This window comes from Palaemon carinicauda, chromosome 25 (genome assembly GCF_036898095.1).
Source record: "Palaemon carinicauda isolate YSFRI2023 chromosome 25, ASM3689809v2, whole genome shotgun sequence".
In the NCBI taxonomy this organism is placed as follows: Eukaryota; Metazoa; Arthropoda; class Malacostraca; order Decapoda; family Palaemonidae; genus Palaemon; species Palaemon carinicauda.
In genome coordinates this window covers 86561848-86583998 of record NC_090749.1, presented here as the reverse complement: position 1 = coordinate 86583998, position 22151 = coordinate 86561848, and the positions used below count along the sequence as shown (strand labels likewise).

Here is a 22151-nt window from a genome sequence, read left to right as displayed (position 1 = left end):
GATATGCTGAAATCCTACTCATATTAAAGGACTTTGGTTTGTATAATTAGAAAAAATACTGATTTTAAAATGGCTGATATTTCGCAATAAAAAAGAAAACGGGCAGTCGTCATTGTAGTAGAAGTTTTTAGTTTTAAATCCAATTGAACAAGTCTGCAGCATCAATGTAATGTTCATGATTTAATGCATACAATCTGTAATTATTTGTTTCTCTTCTAGGTAATGAATAGCAGCTAGAGTTATATGCCTTCTTTATCCTACGAAAATACCCAAAAGGAACAGTTTGCATCTCAGGGTATCCCTGAGACTTACTTAGAAATCCCACTGGACAAGTACAGTGAGTAGCATTGTAACTGAGTGAAAGTAACTGATAGATTAATGATTAACTTGTGTTTCAAGAAATTTCAGATCAGTACTGTATTCATACAATGGAGAGACCAAAGCCTTACATAACATAATACTTTTAATTTAAGTTGGGCAACTAGATATGTACCAAGGTATGAGAATATAGCTCTGCTTTCGGCTGAGAAGGGATTTGCCTCAAGCTGGTTAAGAACTGTTTGTTCCTTCACAAATACAAACCATGTTTTCAGCGTAGCTGGAATCTAGCCATAAACTTTTATGCAAGGTGTCAACGGCCCTTCGCTAGTTAGTGGGGATTAGACGGCCACCCCACTGACAAGCTCACCCAATCCCTCAGTTTTGATTTTGGCTTGTTATAGTGAAAACGTGCCATATCACTCTCCCGTTAAGCCTTATATTTACCTAGCCGTAAGACTTAATATGATGGTTAGACCTGACATAACGGGCTGCTCTTGTAGAACGTTAATATCTGTAGTGGAGACGGATCCTCACTGACTTTGCCCTGCATGCAGATGACAATCCTACACACTGGCTTCTCCATGTGGTGAGTGTCGGGAGTGGTCATTCTCCCAATTGGGGTCTTCCTGAAGGTCAAAGAAAACCTAACTTCTTTTTCCAGTGCCTCGTATTCTGTCCGCTGCCTGTGCTCATCAGGCCTCCTCTGAAAGGCGGCCGAGCAAGAGTGTTTATCATTTCATCCTTAGACAACCTTCGGGCCAATCCACCTTCTGATCCTTGGTGTGAGAGTATTGCTCCTATGTGTGCTCCTACTTGTCTTCCGGACCTACTGAAACTTCCCAGGAGATCCTGATACGGATTGGGGAATGGTCACAGGTTGTCTAAAGTTCCTTAATAATCGCGCTGGAACATGATCAATCGCAGCCTGCTTAACATCCCTAGTGAGATCTATGAACCATGGAGCATCCTTCACAAACGAGGGGCCAGCCGAAAGAGTCCTTGGTGAACAATGTTTGTATATGCACTACTCATGAACAAGCGCTTCTCCCAAATAGCAAAAGGCAGAACACATACATGCCACTGTAGTGGAGTGTGCCTCCGAGAAAAAAACAGACCTTCATCAGAAACAAAGTAGCAAGACTGGCGAGTACGGACATCGCGAACTGGCACACGAACTTTCGCAAGAGCACTTGCGGAAGGTCTGTGAGTCGCCTTGCGAGCGCTTATAAAAGGGCGTCCGTAATCAAGTGGAAATTAGCAAGGCATGGTTGGCTTGGCTGAGAACAATAATGTCAGACCAAACAGGCACTTCCCCTGAAGGCAATACCCCTTGGAGACACAGTGGCAAGGACGGAGACTCCAGGATGTTGGCGGCTACAATCACCGGAATTTTCCGAAGAGATAAAATAAGGAGGCGACAAGTCACGAACTTGCTTAGGAGGAACTTGAGAGGGAGACTACTGCCCAGATGAGGGAGGCTATGTGGTTATCTCAAAATTCCAGAAGCAGGTGCCAATGGGAGAGGCAATGAAGTTGCGAAACTCAATGGACAGTCCCTCCCTCTTTAACGTGGAGGACATTGAGGCAGCAGCAGACAGATGGAGAAAGGCAAGCCAGGACTCCCTCCTCCATAGGGCCATGACTTCATGCTCTTGCTCTGCGGTACCACCACTACAGAGATTGTCTCCAACAACGCGTGTTTGTGATAAGAAGTATGGGCATTGCAGAAACAGGCCGCACAACCTCAAGAACGTAAGCAAGAGAGAAAAAAGCACAGATGTTCCCTCTAGGGAGGGTATTCCCCCAGGTAGTCCACTAGGCTGGAGATGTCTGCAGAGCAGTTGGTGAAGGGGGATGCTCCACAGAGCCAAGTCTTGGTCGGTCTCCATATTTCGAGAGAGATACGTTGTTCCGTTCTCTCTCTCGCACTCCTCTAGCCCTCTATCTGATGATGTCAGGTTCCTATGCGGAGGATCTCTGAAGGAACAGACCCTTTGGGCCGAGGTCCAGACCATATAGAATGCTTATACAGTTGATTATTTCCTGTAGAAAAGACTTACGGAGACTGGAGATCAGTTATCGACCTCTCAGCCCTGAACGAGTTTGTCCACCAGACTCCGCTCAACATGGAAATTGCCCAGGCAGTCACACAAGCCATCAGACCATAGGACGTCTTGATATCAATAGACTTTCAAAGATACGTACTTTCAGATCCCCATTCATCCATCCTTAAGGAAGTACCTGAGATTCACATTAAGTGGAAATATATACCAGTTAAGGGGCTGTGATTTGACCTGTCCACAACACCTCAGGTGTTCACACAGCTCTTTACCCTGGTATCCACCTGGGCCCACAAGAACGGCATACGTCTGCTTCATTATCTAGATGGTTGGCTAGTTCTAGTAGACTCAAGGGAGACCCTTCTTCTCCATCGAGACAGACTTCTCACCTTTTGCCAGGATCTGGAGATTGTAGTAAATTACTAGAAGTCATCCTTGCAACCCTCACAGGGAATGGTATATCTAGGAATGAGGATCACGACCAAATTTGACGAAGTCTTCCCATCTGAAGAACAAGTAGAGGGGGTGAAACGGGTCGTGTGCAGACGATTTTTCAAAACACAGTTATTCAAAAGACAATTGTTCGAAAAACTTTTTTCCGAAACCCAATTATTCGAAAACAGTTGTTCGAATGTGTATTTGTTCGAATTTACAATTGATCAAATTACAAGATGTTCGAATAAGCAATTTTTCGAAATTCATGTTGTTCGAATCCATAGCATACTTTACATAACCATAAAGGAGAATAGGATTAATCATCATCATCATCATCATCATGATTATTATTATTATTATTATTATTATTATTATTATTATTAAATGCTAAGCTACAACCTTAGTTGGAAAAGCAGGATGCTATAAGCCCAAGGGCTCCAACAGGGAAAATAGCCCAGTGAGGAAAGGAAATATGGAAAAACTACTAGGGAAGCTCAAGAACAATAACAACATTAAAATAAATGTTTCATATATAAACCATAAAAACTTGAAAATAACAAGAGCATAATTCGAGTGAAGATAACTCCTGTTCTACTAAATTTTCAAAAGTTTCAATAACTATCTTCAAGGATAAATGCTAGTCCTAATAACATTCGAATTTTCATTGAAAACTCTACGTCAATATCATACTGTACTATTAAACCAACATTGCATACTTTCCTATATAAAATTTGTCCTAAATGGAAAAAAACAACCATAAAGCTTGACTAAATTAAATTCTTTCTTGCACCAAGTCTCTTCTTTTTTATTAGGCAGCAACCAAATAAAATAAGGTATAAAACCCCCATTCTTTAAGCCATGTATAGTATAAAATTGGTCAAACAGTGTCGGGACAGTTTTGAAAGTACCATTGCTGAAGAAATTCCGACACGAAGTTAGAACATCAAGATTTGCGTGTGTGGAAAATATCAATATTCTCTCTTCCTCCAGACCAGAGTCAAAAAGATGAAAATCTTCATTCTTGAAAGTCTTAATATATTCGATTGAAAACACTAGCGTATAGCCCTCCTATGATTGTGTGTAGATAGTCCACAATTTTCTTGCAAGAAAAGCTTTCTATTGAGTGCTTAATACTGTTTACAGTTGGCAATCCTTGCACTCCAGATTCACTAATATCCGAAGATGCATTTCCATAAATTTTCGCACTTATATTTCAGCTGGATCACCTGAATGATTATGTTCGTTAGGGATAGAAACATCTTTTACTGTTATAGCACGACATTTACAGTAATTTGAAAATTTATGAAACTTCCAATATGTTTTATCTTGGATTTGGTTGTCTTTAACAAATAAATGTCCGTTCACTACTAACATGGAATTTCCATTTTCACTCTTAACGAACTCAGGCATTTTAGGGTTCAAGAAATTTCTACTAAACATGAAAACGTCCAAAATAACTGAAAATTTTAATGTTTTTTATTTTCCAAAGAAGGATTTGTTTACGGTTCATTTTTATTTGTATTTTATTTTATAAATGTATCAAAGAAAAAACATGCAATTGAGTTGTTTCTCATTTAACTACTCATTCGATTATTAATGTTTATTTTCAAAAGCAGGATTTGTTTAAGGTTACCTTTTTATCAATATATTTAAAAGACAAACAATTCAATTGAGTTATTTCTCATATAGGCCTAACTACTCACTTGCTTATAAACCGCAAAAATAATGAATTCGTACTTTTGCTCAACTAGGCAGTCGCTGTAACTCATGGATTCAAACAATATTAATTTCGAAAAATTGCTTATTCGAATATCTTGTAATTCGATCAATTGTACATTCGAACAATTACACATTCGAACAATTGTTTCTGAATAATTGGGTTTCGAAAAAATGTTTGTCGAACAATTGTCTTTCGAATAATTGTTTTTCGAAAAATCGTCAGCAAATCGAAACGGGTGGCTCATCCGTTTCTTTTGCAGGTCGCCTTGCCAGCAGTTCTGTGGCAAAGGATTCTGGGGCATTTAACCTCCTTGGAGGAACGTGTCCCAAGTGGTTGCCTACACGTATGCTCTCTACAGTGGCAGCTGAAGAGCTTTTTATCTCAGCACCCAAACTCTCCAAACACCTTGGTGCTGGGAGGCTCAGCAGAAAAGAGACCTAAGTTTGGGTGTCAGACACCAATCTGCTGAGGGGAGTAGATCTTCTCTTTTCTGACCCAGAATTGTTGTTCTTCACAATTGCATCATAAGAAGGGTACTGGGCTCACCTGTTGCACTTCACAGCATAAAGGTTATGCTCCAATTACAGTCCACAGTGTCACATAAACCTCCTAAAAATGAGGGCAGCCTTTCTGGCCCTCTAGCAATTCCATCAGCTCCTTTTAGGGCATTCCGTGGTGCCGATGAGTGACAACACCATGGTCATGTCATACATAAACAAGCAAAGAAGTACTTTTTCACAGCACCTTTACCATGCAGCTGTAGAAATCATCACATGGACGGAAGAAAATTTGGTAGCCCTCACAGACTGTTCCATCCCGGGCAAGAAAAATGTGTTGGCAGACAATCTAAGCAGCAGGACTCTGATAGTAGACTCCAAATGGTCTTTGAAACAACAGATAGCCAACAAAGTTTTGACTTTGTGGAGTTCATTGACAATCTACCTGTTTGCGACGTCTCTGTACCAAAAGCTACCAGTGTACTGCTCCCCGGTACTGGATCCACAGGCAGTCTGACAGGACACCTTCCAACATCAAAGGAATGGTCTGGACGTCTACGCGTTACCCCATTCTGCCTAGTAAGTAGTCCTGAGACAATCACCTTAAAGAATTTTCATCTGGTGATTCCATTGCTTTGTCTTCACGCCTGGAAATTACCCTACAACTCCTTGGAAAGAGAGGCTTTTTGAGACCAGTTGTAAGGAGAATGGCAGGATACCATCGTGAGTCATATCAGGTAAAGTGGACCGTCTTTTGTGGTTGGTGTTGTTGACAGGGTATCGCTCCCTTCAATGCAACTATTCCTACAAGAGGAAAGATTCTGTTTTACCTCAGGAAAGAAAAACTCCGTTCAGTATCACCGGCCAAAGAGTATCGCTCAGCGTAGAGCCAAACTTTTAGACTGAATGGAGTTAGCATTTCTTCCTTAATGAAATTATCTCTCATCATATGAAATTTTGAGTGCATCTGCCCTTAGTTTGAAGTTAGACCTCCGTGGAACATCTTCAACAAGCATCAGATCATGACTTGATGTTAGAGAATTTTTTCGTATTGGGCCTGGCCTCTGCAAAGAGAGTTAGCAAGCTACATGGTCTTTCCTATGACATTGTCTATTCAAGGGGAATGGAGATGTGACACTTATCTTTGTCGCTGAGTTCGTGGCTAAGACTTGAAATCCAGCTGTAGCGTATCCTAGATTTGGGCCCTTTCGGATTGAGAGTCTCCGTTCTGTAACAGATGACCCAGATCAACTGTTACTCTGCCCCGCCAGAGGCCGCCCTCATATCAGCAGCCTCTTTGTGAGCTCGGGGAGAGTCAAAAGGAAGGTCATTAAGAACTCCATCTCTCTCTGGATCAGACAGGGGATCAATAGAGCCATACAACCAGGCTCCTCACCTTCTAGTCATCGACCCTGAACTCATGATGTCAGGGACATCAGCACGTCCTTGGCATTCAAAAAGAATTTGATGTATGAAAATGGCAAACCACTTTCACCAGCCACAACCTGCAAGACGTAACCTACAGGAACCTAGCATTTTACCTTAGGGCCTGTGTTGGCTGCAAGAAACGGTCAATAACACCTCAGGTGCCTTTTAGGAGAAGTAGCAGTTGGTTGAGGGCAGATGTTACCCGCAAGTAAGTCTAGGATGAGTGCGTGAGTGACTGGCCATTTCCTTTTTCACTCTCCCCTCTCTTGGTGCTCAACATCCAAGGAACTCTGCAAACTGACTTCCTTAACTGCAGGAGGGTACCATCATCTCTTGTGTACCTTGATATATGTGTACTGTATATTTTTGTTATATCTCTGATCTCCATCGACGTGGAGTCGGGCAATGTCTAGGTTAAGTGCAGAGTTTAGCTCTAAATTTGCTTAACTGGTCAAGTCACATTGCTAAATTTTTACACCTAGCATGGATTGCTGAAGCCATTAACCCTCAAGGTGTTAGGGTGTCTCTTAACAACTCGTGCAAAGCAAAGAGTAAACACCAGCAAGTTGGTGTTTGGACTTCCACCCACTATGGAAGGAGTCTCCTATATAAAGAGCATAATGGTGTATATAAAGTGCAGGAACAAATGATAAATTTGGAACCCTACACGTACTTGTCCCACCATCACCTTGCCCCATAATTCTGGCTGAAATTGCAAAGTGACGGTTTGTTGATAGTGCAGGTGTTAGTGGGATGGCTGGTCTGCCTGCCCTGGTAATTAGCGTAGGGTAAATAATCTTCATAACAAGCTTCACGGCTGGTTTCAGCTACCGCCGAAATATATCTCCATTGTAAAGAGCTCCAGGTATGTACAGTTAGGAAAAACACAAATTATTTCCTAATTTGTCATTTTTCCTAGCTATACAAACCTCAGTCATTTATTTTAAAAATCCTGCCTCATCCACCCTGCAAATCTTGATCATGAAATAAAAGTAAAGCTGCCTTGATGACTCAGCCACTCCTTCCCAGTGCGGGCGGGATAGCTGCTCACCATACAATGTTGTTAGAATCCCACAAGCTCTTTTGTTCTCGTCATAACCAAATGACTTAAGAGTGAACCGCATACAATGTAAGTGACTCAGGTTTGTATAGCCAGCAAAAATACAAATTATCTTTAAAATTTGTAGTATTTCTCAAACTTTGCAGTAAATGAAGACTGGAGAAATTTATTGAGTAATTTTTTGGGGTGTAATGGCTGTCTATCTACTTATGGTACATTTTACATCGTAGCGTCATTCTAGTTTTTTCCAACCACTTCATGAGCCATACAGGGAGTTGGGCATTGCATCAGACTGAAAGAAAATACAAATGAATTAGAGACAATTTAAAGATGGGATGAGAGCAAATAACATAAACGTACAAAAAACAAAAGGAATATAAAATGACAAATTTTTGAGTAATTTGTATTTTTCTAGCTATATTAACCTTAAACTCTTTATAGGGAATATATTTTTAGCAAAGCTTGAAATTAGCCTTAAGACTTTTATCAAGGTATAATCACCCACCACTAGTTAATGATGTATCTGTGAAGAATATCAATTCTGGGGTAGGAGAGAAAAGATAAACTCCCCTGAGGAGCTTGACATGTGATACCCACCACATCTCTTTCTCTTCAAACCCTTCCCAACCTGAAGGTTCAGCATGTCCTTGTGCTGAGACCAAAAGGTCTATAGCTGCCACTGGAGAGCCCTGATGCGGAGACGGCCATTTGTCACTAGACGCTCCAAGGAGGTCAAGTGGCTTAACAAGTGAAGCCACAGATGGATCGTCTTATACAAGAAAATATACGGTAGTCATCGACCTCTCTTCTGAACAAGTGTGTGCCAAACGAAGTTCAGGATGGAAACAGTGCTGTCTGGGATGTCTTCCATCAGAGAGGGAGACTTCAGGCTTTCAGTAGACCTGAAGGACACTTAATTTCAAGAGCTTGTTCATTTCTCCTCTCGAAAATACCTTCGGTTCTCCCTCTATGATATTGTATACCAGACAGCCTCTGCATTACTTGTGTTTATTCTTCGCGATTTTGCTAGAGTGCAACACAGAGACCCGTATAATCTGTTGAATAAAAAATCAAATGATTTTGAAAAATACTCTCGCAGAGGGATGATTTCAAACAGCCCGTGCTACTCGGCACTTTGTTAGCTTTGCCTCACTTCCCTCTCCGCTCCAATCTCACTCTGAATTGTCGCCAGAGATGCCACTTCAGTGCATTTCATGCTAGATCTGGCGCATTTATAGAGAATTTAGCGCGTTTTTACTATCTGGCATAGTTTCGCTATTTTGCACCATTACGAAATACATTGTTTTTTCTGCTGATAGTATATAATATGATAAATTGGTTCCCTTTTGAGTCTTTTTCTCAACTTAACTTAGTGAAACAATTTCATCTTCATCTTTGTTATATCTTAAAAAAGATTTTAGCCCTTTTCGGAAGTTCATGTAGTGCGTACTCAACATCAGAAATTTCAACCCTGCTCGGTAGTCTTGCATCGTCTCTCTTCGCATGTGTATCTCCTCTTCGGTCCTTTTTGAGCAGAATCATGTTTTCATGTAAAAAAGTGATTTATTTGTATACAGTAGTACATACTGAACATTGTTTCTGTATACTGGGTAATATACTGCAGATATGCATAAGGCCAGAAAGGCTGCCCTTGAAAAGAGGAAGCAAAGCTTGAGAGAACAGAGATGAGAATTCTGAGGTGGATTATGGGAATATTACTTCTTGAAAGATAAGAAAATTAGGAAATAAGAAAAATGGAAGAGTTTTAAAGATTACAGAGATGATAAGAGTGTCACGACTGAGAGGTATGGGCACGTGTGAAGGATGGATGTTGGGGAGGGAGTGAGTAGAGCATGGGAGGACCTTGTTATGGATAGAAGATTGAAAGAGAGGCAGAGGATTAGATGGCGAGATAAGGTGAAGGATGATATGGAGACAAGATGATGCCTTTGGTAGATGGCATTGGAGAGGCCGCATCAGGCAATTGACCCCTTAATGTGGTGATGACAGTGGGGAAGAGATTCGGACTCCAGCCTCGTTTGCCATGCTGCTGTCATCCCATCTTCATCCTGTCCCTCCTCTGTGTTCCTGATCTGCCACTTTCACAAGATTATCCCACTTACAGGTTCCAATGCAAGAGCGTGCAGTCCCCTAATCACATTACATCAAGCCACTGCTGATACCCCCTTACACGGGCTCTTTCCTCATTATTTTTTGCAGTAATGCAAACCTGGAACTCTTTACACATACTGGTACCACCATCACCTTCCACCCGGAAGTCATGACGCAATTGCAAAGTGACGGTTTGTTAATAGTGCAGGTGTGAGCGGGGTGGCTGGTCAGCCCCCCTGCTAACTAGTGGAGGGTAAAGACTTCTTGTGACAAGCTTAATGGCTAGTTTCAGCTATTACAAAATACATCTCCATTGTAAAGAGCTCCAGGTATGTACAGTTAGGAGAAATACATATTATTTCCAAATTTGTCATTTTCCCAGCTTTACAAACCTGAGTCATTTATTTTAAAAATCCTGCCTCATCGACCACCCCCTCCCCCACAAGAATTGACCATGGAATAAAAGTAAAGCTGCCTTGATGACTCAGCCACTCCCTCACAGTGTGGATGGGATAGCTGCTCACCATACAATGTTGCTAGAATCCCACAACCTCTTTTGTTCTCGTCGTAACTAAATGACTTAGGAGTAAACCCCATACAATGTGAATGATGCAGGTTTGTGTAGCGAGCAAGAATACAAATTATCTTTAAAATTCGTAGTATTTCTCAAAATTTGCAGTAAATGATGACTGGAGAAATTTATTGAGCCATTTTTTTGGGTGCAATGGCTGTCTATCTATCTATGGTACATTTTACATCATGGGGTCATTCAAATTTTTTCCAACCACTACATGAGCCCTACAGGGAGTAGGGCATTGCTGTTGGAACTGCTTGAGAGCCAGAAAGGCTGCCCTCATTTCCAGGAGGTTTATGTGATAATGTCATTTGGACTCGTACCCTAATCAAGAGACAGTGCTCAACATGTGAGCCCCACCCTTCTTTTGATGTATCTGTGAAGAATATCAATTCTCGGGGAGAGAGAAGATCGACTCCCCTTCAGAGCTTGATATGTGACACCCGCCACATCTCTTTCTCTTCAATCCCTTCGGAACCCAAAGGTTTGGGATGTCCTTGTGCTGAGACCAAAAGGTCTATAGCTGCCACTGGAGAGACCTGATGCGGAGAGGGCCATTTGTCACTAGACGCTCCAAGGAGGTCAAGTGGCCTAACAAGTGAAGCTACAAATGGATCGCTTATGCGAGAAAATATACGGTAGTCATCAACCTCTCTTCTCTGAACAAGTGTGTGCCAAACGAAGTTCAGGATGGAAACAGTGCTGTCTATGATGTCTTCTATCAGAGAGGGAGACTTCAAGCTTTTGGTAGATCTGAAGGACGCTTATTTTCAAGCTCTTGTTTTTCTCTTCTCTCAAAAGTACCTTTGGTTTTCCCTCTACGATATTGTATATTAGTCAGCCTCTGCATTACATGTGCTTATTCCTCGCGATTTTGCTAGAGTGCGACAATTTCAAACAGCCCGTGCTACTCTGCACTTTGTTAGCTTCGCTCCACTTCCCTCTCCGCTCCAATCTCACTCTGACTCGTCGCTAGAGTTGCCTCTTCAGCGCATTTTGTGCTAGATCTGGCGCATTTATAGAGAATTACCGCATTTTTACTATCTGGCACGGTTTCGCCATTTTATGCCATCACGGAATAAAGTGTTTTTCCCGGTGATTGTATATAATATGATAAATTGGTTACCTTTCAGAGTCTTTCTTCCCAACTTGACTTATTAAAACAATTTCAGCTTTATCATTGTTATATCTTAAAAAAAGATTTAGCGCTTTTCGGAAGTTCATGGGGTGCATATCCAACATCAGAAATTTCAACCCTGCTCGTCAGTCGTACATCATCTCTCGTCGCATGTATATCCACGCTTCAGTTCTTTTTGAGCAGAATCATATTTTCATGTAAAAAGGTGATTTATTTTTATACAGTAGTACATACTGAACATTTTTTATATATACTGGGTAATATACTGCATATATGCATAAGGCCAGAAAGGCCGCCCTTGAAAAGAGGAAGCAAAGCTTGAGAGAACAGAGATGAAAATTCTGAGGTGGATTATGGGAATATCACTTCTTGAAAGATTGGAAAATTAGGAAATAAGAAGAATGGAAGAGTTTTAAAAATTACTGAGATGATAAGAGTGTCACGACTGAGAGGTATGGGCACGTGTGAAGGATGGATGTTGTGGAGGGAGTGAGTAGAGCATTGGAGGACCCTGTTAGGTGTAGAAGATCGAGAGAGAGGCAAAGGATTAGATGGCGAGATAAGGTGAAGGATGATATGGAGACAAGATGATGCCTTTGATAGATGGCATTAGAGAGGGCGCATCAGGCAACCAACCCCTTAATATGGTGATAACAGTGGGGATGGTGATACTGTAAATATATGACTTCTTACAGTACTGCGCAAGAGACGACGCCTACACATCAGGAGTTGCGTCATACTTCATGACTGTAAAACTTTGTACGAAAATAGTTCGTGGTCGTTGTATAAAATGAATACACTTAGTTAACCTTAAATTGTATACATATTGTACAGTACCAAATTAGAGTAATGCATAGTATTGTTTATTGTAAAAGTAGGCTACTTGTGCGGTGAGTCAAGTCAACCGAATGAAAACACCAAACACATACAGTACATTTAAGCTTTACTGTAGTGATAGTACTGTATATATATTATAGTAACATACACTACAGTATCGGCGAGTGTTATACTGTATTACTAGATAGGAACAACGGTGTTTGGTTATTATACTGTAAGTGTATGACCACTACTCGGTAAAATTATAGTTTTGGTCAGGGCAACGCTTACTGTACTGTATTTTTACGTACTATACTATAGCCTTACCGTGTCCAGTACATAGTGTACACATGTGCACATGAACTGTATAATTTCTGATTTAATTACAAACTACTTATCATGTGATAGAAACCAAGTAAAAATGATAATAGTCAGTACTTAGCATGTTAATTATCCAAGTGTAGGCAATGGGCAGTGAGTTGTTAGGTTTGGGTAAGTTTTCCAAATATACGTGAATTTGTGCTTTTCGTGCCTGTCTCTGTTACCTAACCTTATTGAAGATTGGGACTGACTGTAAAAGTGAGAGACTCAGTGCTTGGGACTGTGTATGGCTCCCAAGGTGATTGCTCTGGTGTTCACATTGCTAGGCGCTTGGGCCCACTTGCTAGGGATACGTTTCCTGAGGTATCTCGACAATTTATTGATTCTGGCCTCCTTGCAGAGGCAATTGATTCAGAGTTGATATTGGATTCTCGCATTTTGCCACAATCTGGTTATTGTGGTAATCTGAGAAAAGTCAAATTCCATACCCAAGCAGAGGTTGAGGTGCCAGGACATGATGATAGACTTGGCAGCAGTGCCTACGTCACGTTGTGGAAAAATTTACTCCCTGTCCTCAGACGTACAAGCGCCCAGTGAAGCAACACATACCGAAAGATTTAAACTCTACAACACGTTTCCGTGCACATTGACACTAGCAAGCCACCACAGTCGCTTACGGACTTACAATAAGAAAAAATCAATTTCTCTAGTACTGAAGAGAAACCATGTTTAGGGAGGCCTTGTTTGCTTTGCTCAGCTGAGCTTTTAGACTCCAACCTCGGTCGTCATGCTGTTGTCGCCCATCTTCATCCTGTCCGTCCTCTGTGTTCCTGATCTGCCACTTTCACAAGGTTATCCCACTTACACGCTGCCAATGTAAGAGCCCGTGGTCCTCTTATTTAGAAGGCAATGCCAATCTAATCACATCACATCACATTACAGCAAGTCACCGCTGATGTCCCTTACACGGGCTCTTTCCTCGTTATCTGTCACACGCCGAAGGCTTTCTTAATTACCATTCGTGGCACAGATGACTGGGTCTTTATGAATCGCCTAAAACCTGCATATTTCCTCCAAGATGACTCACCTACAGTTTGCCTCTTTAGGGCAGGATACTCTATTTCACATGTATGTCTTTTTTAGGGGGGGGAGCCATGTACTGCACATATTTTATACACGCTCATACACTCTAATGCTATTGCTTTATTCATCACTCGCTCTCTCCCACAAATAGAAAAACTTGTTTAAGCTTGCCATTGCATGTTTCACATTGTTGGATGTTTTGTGCCATGGTAGTCCTCAAATTTTTGCATATAAGCTCACTATCGTGTTGAATAAATTCTCTTAAATTCACCTCTCCTTTCTGTTAGTACCTCACAGCCACGTCGCGACACTACCTACTCATTATTCGTTTACTTGGTATGTGATTCTTACTCACATCCCCTCCAGGTGGTACGATTTCTGTTTACAGGGGACGGTACAATTCATGTATGACCCAGGGCCTATCACTTTCTCCTATGATAAACATATAGGGGGCAATAGTGGCTTCTCTTTGCTTCTCCACAGATCAGGCCTGGAACACTTACGGTGAAGTTACAGAAACTTCCAGTTTTGGTTCCAAGGGAACTTTTAACCCTCTAATCTGTGAGTTGACCTAATTAAATTTAGGACTCAGGTTGTTATGGCTATGAAAAATACAATTACTTAAGAAAAATTTTTCAATTTAAACATTTTTATTTGTATTTCAGAAAACTTCAACAAATATTTTCCTCTTTTCCTATTCCAATGATAGATGTTCTCTACTATTTCAGATTTTTCATCACAAAGGAAATAATCATCCAGCTATTGTGACGAAGATTATGTAAACTACTGAAAATATCTAGAAGAGATACAGGACTGAGAAAAAGGAGGAAGGGTCTGTGTTAGTTCATGCTGTAAGACTTTCATGTAGAGAATAGGAAGTTTGCTGTTAACTTTATATTTGTCTACTGTTGAAGATAATATTGAAGAGGATGTCATCCAATGATAGGGAGAGGATTAAGAACTCTGAATCAATTGAATTTCCAATAAAAAGCAAAAAGGAAGATTCGTTTTCACACTCTGCAGTCAAGATAGAAAATGATGATTTGGTCAACAGTTGTGGACTCTTTGATGATGACTCTCTTTTCATGGATCCAGACATGGAATTCAAAGCAGAGCCAGAATTTGAGGCAGAGCCAGAAATAGAATTCAAAGCCAAGCCAGAAATAGAATTCAAAGTCAAGCCAGAAATAGAATTCAAAACCAAGCCAGAAATAGAATTCAAAGCAGAACCAGAAATATTTGAGTCAAATGAAGGTGACATGAAATACTGTTTAGACTCTGATGCATCAGAGAGTGAGGAGGGTTCACAAATTAGCAAAAGGGAAGTCAATAAAGAAGAGGAGAAGAGTGTAAAGACAAGTGTAAAAGAGGAAAGTGACATACATTTGGGATCCAATAGGAAAGAGGACAAAGGGAAGGGAAGAGGAAGTGGGAAAAAAGGTTTACAGAAAGAGGAGCAGAGGGAAAATAGAGGCTGTGAAAAACCTCTTTGTCAGGAAAGTGATTATAAAACTCAAATTTATGTTGGTACGAGAGAGAAGTCGGTTGTGGGTGGAAATTCTGAAAAGCAATTTAGTGGAGTAGTTAACCCCAACACTCGAATGCTAATTCCCACTGGAGACCTGTTCAGATGCAGAGAAAGTAACAAAATATTTTCTAATGAAATTGATCTTAACATACATTATGAAACTCACAATAGGTTAAAGTCATTCAAGTGCAATGTCTGTGGCAAAGCATTTCGTACAAAAAGTCATCTTGCATCACATTCTAGAATTCACACCGGGGAGAAACCATTCAAGTGCAGTGTCTGTGACAAAGCATTTCATTGGAAAGGTAATCATACAACACATTCTAGAATTCACACCGGGGAGAAACCATTCAAGTGCAGTGTCTGTGACAAAGCATTTCATTTGAAAAGTACTCTTGCAACACATTCTAGAATTCACACTGAGGAGAAACCATTCAAGTGCAGTGTCTGTGACAAAGCATTTCATACAAAAAGTTATCTTACAGCACATACTAGAATTCACACCGGGGAGAAACCATTCAAGTGTAGGGTTTGTGACAAAGCATTTCATTTGAAAAGTATTCTTGCAACACATTCTAGAATTCACAATGGAGAGAAACCATTCAAGTGCAGTGTCTGTGACAAAGCATTTCCTACAAAAAGATATCTTGCAAGACATTTTAGAATTCACACTGGGGAGAAGCCATTCAAGTGTAATGTCTGTGACAAAGCATTTAATATGAAAGGTAATCTTGCAACACATTCTCGAATTCACAATGGGGAGATACCATTCAAGTGCAGTGTCTGTGACAAAGCATTTAATACGAAAGCCTCCCTTGCAAGGCATTTTAGAATTCACACTGGGGAGAAACCATTCAAGTGCAGTGTCTGTGACAAAGCATTTAATAGGAAAACTTGTCTTGCAACACATTTTAGATATCACACTGGGGAGAAACCATTCAAGTGTAATGTATGTGACAAAGCATTTCATACGAAAGGTAATCTTGCAACACATTCTAGAATTCACACTGGGGAGAAGCCATTCAAGTGTAATGTCTGTGACAAAGCATTTAATAGGAAAAGTTATCTTGCAACACATTTTAGAATTCATACTGGGGAGAAACCATTCAAGTGTAATGTCTGTGACAAAGCGTTTAATACGAAAAGTCAATTCACAACACATTTTAGAATTCATACCGGGGAGAAACCATTCAAGTGTAATGTATGTGACAAAGCATTTCATACGAAAGGTAATCTTGCAACACATTCTAGAATTCACACTGGGGAGAAACCATTCAAGTGTAATGTCTGTGACAAAGCATTTTCTGAGAGAAGTTATCTCACAATACATTATATAATTCACACTGGTTCATTAAAGTGCAGTGTCTGTTACAAAGCATTTTCTCGGAAAGGTTATCTCACAAGGCATCATAAAATTCATAATGGGTTTTGATGGAGAAAGGATGATGATAAGAACGCAAGACCAAGGCCTCCTAACAAACGGCTTCAAAAAAGTTGGTCGAGCATATCAGGAAACAACCAGTGCAGGTTTTGTCATGCAGCAGTTGAGAGTGTTGGTCATCTGGTTTCAGCTGGCAGACTTTAATTCGCCAATGGAATGAACATTTGTTCTTTTCATTCTCCCTTCGATCAAAAGGAAGATCTTCCTTCTTCTTATTCATTTTCTTCTTTTTCATCATCACACGTTCAGGGCTTCACGATTTGCGATGATAGATTTTGTATGTTATGTTCATGAATAGATATCCCGGGTTATGTTTTTTAAATCCTACAGAGAGAGAGAGAGAGAGAGAGAGAGAGAGATGTCAGTTTTGGTTAAATGGTGTTGGAGACAGCATTGGGCCTTCCTTAAGATCTGTAAATATATACAATGGAAAATGTGTAAAGAATGTGAAATTGAAGTAAAAGATAAGATGTGGAAGCATGAACCAGATCCAGTGACCTCGAACATATGTATTACGATCTTTTATGATAGGATAATCCCGGCAAGAAGATATATAGGAGGTGCTATAAGACCTGATATTGTGATCTGGAATAAGCAAGAAAAAACAGCAAAGATTATAGATGTGACAGTACCCAGTGATTTCAGCCTCAACAGAGTTGAGAGGCAGAGAATAACAAAATATCAAGAACTGAAGAACGATCTGAAAAATACTTGTGAACTGAAAGAAATAGAAGTAATACCTGTGGTGGTGGAGGCATCAGGACTTATAAAGAAAAACCTGAGACCATACGGTCAAGGGATACCAAGTTGCCGAAGCATAAATGAGGTGCAGATTGCTGCCATGAAGGGAACGGTGACCATCTTGAAAAGATCCCTCTGATACAAGGCTAATGGAGTATTAGAGGTACAACCGTAGACCCCAAGTTGAGGTCCATTGAATCAGTAATATAAAGTAGAGGCAATTAAGGTATTAAGACAAAGGGTGAAGCCATTTAAGTGCAGTGTGTGTGATATGACATTTGCCTGGAGAACAGTTTTCAAAGCATACGAGGAAGATTTGTGCTGGAGAAAATTTTTAAGGAAGTGGGGAAGTTGTGTTCTTTTGAAAAGAAGTGAAAGCTGGTACAAAGCGTTTAAATTTCCATATTTGCCTGACTCTAGCTGTGCGCTCTCTTGTTAGGTCAATCAACTGGAATTGAGACAGTTCCATTGCAAATGTCTCTTTGCTGGACCTTTAAAAACAAGTTTAATGTAATTTTGATCAAGCAAGAGAAACATGTCCGATTAAAGGAGAGCTGTGTCTCCCTGGTGATGTTCAGCTGCTTGTGCTATTGCACTCTGATGGGCCATCTCATGTTAACTAGTTATGCACCTCCTCTTTGTACTGTACCTCTGACTCCCTAATTATTCACATCCTTTGTTGCTTAGGAACATTTGACAGTTAGGAACCTTAACTGCATTTGTGGAGATTAAATAATTAGAGGAAATCCTTGAACAACAGAAAACTGAAGTGTTTTATTTACATTTGTCTGCTGATCTCTTACGCAGTATGTGGTGGAGGGGAGACATAATTACTGTAGTGCAACTTTCTTTAAGGATTTTTGTACCAAGTTAAATTTCACTCAATTGGTTTATTATTATTATGCTTAATTTGTTTTTTTATCTCAATTTCTATTATTGGTTTATTGCTACACATCATACAAACCTTTTTACCTTTCATAGGACTATTACTTCAGGTAGTAGTAGTGGTAGTAGTTGGCGAGTAGACCTCCCCTATACACCAGGTAGCGTAATTGTGTTACAGTATCTGTGCTAACTGCCTTTATCAAATACTGTATACCTGTTCCTGTTGGGTTGCATGTCTGATGCTGTCCTATCCCTCATGTGTACGAGACCTTCAGTGTCTGTCAATCTCTGACTACAGAAGATGAACTTCAAGTTCTATCTTTCATCTTCAAAGGAAGGCCGATCGATGAGTTGCTCTCTCTCTCTCTCTCTCTCTCTCTCTCTCTCTCTCTCTCTCTCTCTCTCTCTGGAAAGAGGAGCAGTGCATGCCACTGATATCAATACCCGCTGCCATATTGGCTCCCCGTTGAAGGGTTCCTGAGACGATAACAGAATCTTCTGATGTGGTTTTGTTGGAGGAACAATGTTGTAGCAACACTCTTCCATTGGGAAGGAATTGAGGTACAATACAGAGTACCAGGGGACACGCCCCTGCTACCAGTGCCAAATCTCATATGAGATGAGCCAGAAGCTCTATTGGTCAAGATACATACCCCTTGCTCTAATTCCTCTCCTGCCAGGATGCTTACCAGCAATTTGGTGACCTTCTCTTAACACTCACAAACTAGCAGGCAACCATGAGCTACCATAAGGAGCTCTCCTATGATGGTTGACTCTTCAGATCAGTTTTCATAAGTAGTGAGTACATTTTCCTCACATACACTTCTTGGCCTCTCTCTACACGAACTATCATTCCGACAAACATGATTGCTGGGTTGATCTAGAACCTGTATAAGTTTACGATCATTGCCAAGGTTAAGCGCATGAGATGTTACAAACTCGTGAACATCTCTCTCACATGAGAACGCCACAAACTAGATCTTCTACGCTCACAATCATCCATAAGTGCCGTCATCCCACACATGATTTCCAGGCACTAAGGGTCCACATGCTACGTTCTTAATCGCATCCCCCAGTAGCAATCTCTACAATTTTTCTCGGGAATCAGCATCCAGTGCTGTGTCGTCTGCTCATTCACTCTGCTCTTCAATCTTTACTGCTTCATTTTGATTCCATGACTTGAGTTTTCTTTCCATCTTCTACCTCTCCTATCTGCTTGTAGACTTGGACATTTTCAATAGCTCTCCTTACATTTATCAGAATCCCCAGTTCCTTATCTGAAAGCCTAACCTTAGGAAAAAAAAAACAGAAACACCAACTGTTCACCCTTTTATTTCATTAGTCTAAATAATTTTCCTTCTTTGCCTCTTGTGTAATTTGCCACTTTGCCCTACCTCTCTTCAAGAGAGCAGTCTTGTATTTACAGTCCGCAAAAGTGCCCACTTCCTTCTGGGAGGGCCTCCAAGAAAGACCTCAGCATTTGCTATGATGATATTCTCCTGTCGTGCATGCAGTTGGCCACCTGTACCATTTGCTTCATTCCGCAATCCTGCGTATTGTATCTTCAGAAGTTGAATAACCATTTTTCCTCCTCCTCCACCCCCTCACATTTGTGTCTTAAATCCAAACACAAATCAAAGAGACCATTAGGTTAATGTATAAATAGCGAGACAAATTTCAAGGGGAGAATATATTGTAAACACAGGATATCAGAGAGCAAATATTTATGTGTCCCTCTGCTGCTGAGAGCCCCTTTTTGGGCTGTATTTCTGTTCCAACTTTTTTCTTCTTACCTCTCTAAACTTTCAATTTCATGATGTAAATTCAGGTTCCCCCCCCTCCCCCTTTCCATTCCAATGCTAAATGTCCTCCTTGGTCCCAGGCTATGGCAGTCAAGCAGTTGTCATTAAGGAAATAAAAATTGCTGGTATTTAGGCAATTTTATTAGTCCTTTTCTAGAGTATTGTAAGGAGATTAAGGCCAATCTAGGTCACTGCTTCAATAGGATGTAGTCTTAGTTCTCCATAGGCCTAACACACCGTTTTTCCAATGTCATAAGATGCACCATTATTCCAGAAAAGTGCCCCCAAAACTCACCCCAGGTCTTAACACTAAGAAATAGGTGTATAGTGGAGTTTGACAACCCTTAAGCACCCAACTAAATGACAAAGACACTCGCACTCACCTGACATGTAATATAAACTTACATTTATCATTCGTATGTAATAAATGGATCTATTTTTATATTGAAATTCGTTTAATGAAGTACAATAGCAAGTTGTTTGTTCGTTTTGGTAATCAGCTGATGACTCACCAACCCCCTTCTACAAGGAAACATGCCAATTAGTGGTCTCGTAGCAGACGATTCTATGACATATAAGCTATTCATGCAGTATTTGTTACTTTCTCATAATTTTTTTATATTTTATAATCAAGCAATATTTTGATTTGGAATCTGTTGCTGAATACAACCTTGTTAAAAAAAATCCCACTGTTAATTGAATGCAGTGTTACTGAGTTAGCAAAAAAATAACTAGACCTAGAATTACATACATTAGCAAAAATATTTCTCATAGGAGAATTTCTAGAGACTCCTTTGTCCAATGATTAAGTTTGTGTGAAAATATAGGGTTTATGAGGAATTTTGAATATATTACTGGAATTTTACTTGCCAGCTAAAATTTGATTAGGAACATTTGGCAACACTGTTTTAATGTAAACAATACTTAAAGCAACAAACACTAAACGTGTAGTTGTGGTGGCAACTGACAGGAATTGCTGCTAAGATACTCAATTTCTCTTTTTCTCCCCAAAACTGCTTTGCTAATTTAAGGGAGCGTGTTACCACTCGTAGCGTCTCATGACACAGGAAATACGGTAATCGCAAATTCTTAGTAGCATTTGATTATGTCAGAAGTTTATGTAAAGTGTACAGCTTGACATTCTCTCTTACCAGAAATTACCAGTCAAGATATATTTCCCCTTCCACAGACCCTTTCATAAAATTCATACCTTATAAAATTATTATTATTATTATTATTATTATTATTATTATTATTATTATTATCAACTGCTAAGCTACTACCCTAGTTGGAACAGCTGGATGCTATAAGCCCAGGGTCCCCAACAGGGAAAATAGCCTAGTGAGGAAAGGAAACAAGGGAAAATAAAATATTTTAAGAAGAGAAACAACATTAATTAAATATTTCCTAAATAAACTATATAGACATTAACATAACAAGAGGAAGAGAAATAAGATAGAATAGTGTGTCCGAGAGTTCCCTAAAGCAAGAGAACGCTAACCTAAGACAATGGAAGACCATGGTACAGAGGCTATGATCTTTCCACCCAACCCAACCATCTTTGACTTGATGACAGTCTTGGAACAGACTGTGTCAGAACTAGCGGTGCAAAACTCACAGAGTTGACTTTTGTATCCTCTTCTTGCGCATTGATAATCTGTCAAACTTTGGCTTCGGTTTTCTTACCTGATGGTGTCCTTGCTGATAGAAAGGTTCCTTTTCAGTTTAAATTCTAAGGGAAAGTTTAGAATTCCTAAGTACAAAATGTTACCTTACTTTGAAGTTCTTCTTAGATTGATATTTTTGTCAGTTAGACTATAAACAAAAGGGAAGGTTTTTGTGTCTGTAAAGTTGTAAATTGACTTTGAATATTTCTTCTATTTTTTTTCATCTTTATTTGTATGTAATTGAAACATGTTTTGTAATATTCTTATAATGTAAAATTAATTGGTAATTTGAGATATTGTATTTTTAACATGCATTTAACGATTGAATAAATTATTTCTATAACAATTTTCATATTTTATTTATACTATAGTTCCTTTCACACTTCATTATTATTAAATGGACAGGTCTCAAGACAGAAAGTATTTAGGATTTGAGATATTTACTTCTAAAGCCAAAACATTTCCAATTAACAAAAAATATTCAAAGAAGAAAAAGAGCATAAGGCATGGAGCTCTGCAGTC

General features: G+C 39.9%; 1 pseudogene; it reads left to right on the top strand.

The window, feature by feature from the left end:
• The window catches only part of LOC137618685 (zinc finger protein 83 pseudogene), a 49512-nt pseudogene extending 27642 nt beyond the window's left edge, over positions 1–21870 (top strand).
• The last annotated feature ends 281 nt before the right edge of the window (positions 21871–22151 follow it).